Below are 2080 nucleotides of genomic sequence, written 5' to 3'. Positions count from 1 at the left end.
AACAAAAACGATGCGAGCGCTACGGGTGGTCAGTTGGCCAGCTATCAAATTTTCAAATAGACCGTTAAATCGGTGTACGATGGGAATTATCAGAGTGTTACGTCTGTTTGTCTGTGAATTTACGATTCCTTATCTGCATGATAAAAATTTAATGCATTTTATATCTATGCTCTCTTCTGATTTTCATCAGATTTGTTACTTTTTTGATGAATTTTTGATTACGTTTTACAAAATTCAAGTTTTTCTCAACAAAACGGTCAAAAATATAAGTCCGTGAAATTGCCGCGAAATTCGCAATGGAAGCCCGCGAAATTTGAGATTTTTTTCCGCGAATTTCCATTGTCCCTACTTATGGGATTTCTTCAGCAATTTCTTAGGTAATTTCTCCAGGAATTCTTCCAGGGATTACTCTAGAAATTTCACCCGGAAATACTTTTCCAAGGATTCCTCTTAGAGATTTTAGAGGGATCCCGATTAGAAAATTGTAACAAAAATATAACATAATAATAACAAACCATAATATGTATAACTCATTGTGATAAAATCATGTTCAACATCCTGTTTAAAATACTATAACTCAATTATATCGCATTAGGTTCTTAATGTTGTTTGATAACTTATTGTAATATAATTTGTATTCGATGCTTCGGCATTAGGAAAATAAGGTAACAAAATTGTATCAAGTTTTGATAGAAACTAGTAATTCTGAAGTACACAGCAAATAATTTTGTAATATCCTGGCGCGTAATTTCTGCCGATGTAGCCATTTTTGAACGTAATTTCATTCGGTTACATCGTTTTCCAACATTTATCACACTCACTATGTACACCCTGGTTGGCACCGGAAAGTGTCAACAAACCCATTCCAGCAAACACTCAGAAGCTCTATCATATTTATCATCTATCTCCCATCTCGGCGAAATAGCCGTGAGGTAAGGGATACGCCTCACAATCCACGGATCGGTATACGAATCCATGCCAATATTTTACTTATATATGATTCATCAATCGTTCCGGTTCTAGCGATTGCTAGACCCAATTTCAAGCTACGGCGGCTAATTTGCTGTGTAGCATGGATGTAATTTGTACATCATTTTCACGACGCGACTGATGTGCATCGAAAATGATGTGATATTACAAGAATTTTTTTGCTGTGTAGCTTCAGGGGCGTTTCAAGACATTTCAGGCCAGGGCCGTATCAGGTGGTTTCAATTTCACCTTTAAATCATAGGGCATTTCAGTGGTGTTTCAAAAGATATTGTGATGGGGTCTCTAAAAATCCTCTGAAACTGCCTGAAATGCCTCCAAAATCCCCTTAAAACCCACATAAACTCCACGTAACGCACCTGAGACGCTCCGAAACTACCGAAAACGACTCCGTGACGCTTCTGAATCCCTCCAAAATTCCCATAACATAAAACCCTTTCGGACTTCATGTTACGCATCTGAGAACCACCGAAAACGCCTACGTATCGCTTCTGAATCCCACAGACAATGCTCTTTTTTTTTCTTCTAAACCATAGGGGGATAAATCTGCTCATCAGACACCCTAACAGGAAGGTTAGGGTAGTGTGGGGTTGAGGCCGTCTTCTACAATGCCGGTAGAAGCCAGGACTACTCTCTCCTCGACCCACTAAAACACATTCCTATGGTCGCCAAACCCTACGTCTCTCCGGAACCACCAAGAAGGTATTGCTTCAGAGAGGGGCTAGTGCATATCGCACCCTCAAGGTTAGCTGCCGTAGCCTAGCAGCAACGAACATCGATGACTCGCTCTGGAGAGTCCATCACGGTAGCCTGCTGGCGCTTAGCCAGTTTCCCGAGTGGTCCTCGCCACTCCCTTTGTCCTCGGAAGGCGGGCAGGGTCAACTCCGCCCGCGCCCTACTGCTGAGCGGACATCAAGAACTGATGCCCACATGCAACCCGATCTGACCTGCCCGCAAAGGAAGGGTATTACTACCCTTCAGGCCCTATCAGATGCATCCGTAGGTTGCAGACAGCAGGGTCTCACCTACCCCGACCCTTGCCGGGGACCCCTTTCCAACCGCGGGCTCAGATCCAACCCAGTAGACTGACGCC

Source organism: Aedes albopictus, chromosome 3 (genome assembly GCF_035046485.1).
Source record: "Aedes albopictus strain Foshan chromosome 3, AalbF5, whole genome shotgun sequence".
Lineage (NCBI taxonomy): Eukaryota > Metazoa > Arthropoda > Insecta > Diptera > Culicidae > Aedes > Aedes albopictus.
The sequence above is the reverse complement of the archived record's forward strand: the minus strand, read 5'-3'. Positions refer to the sequence as shown.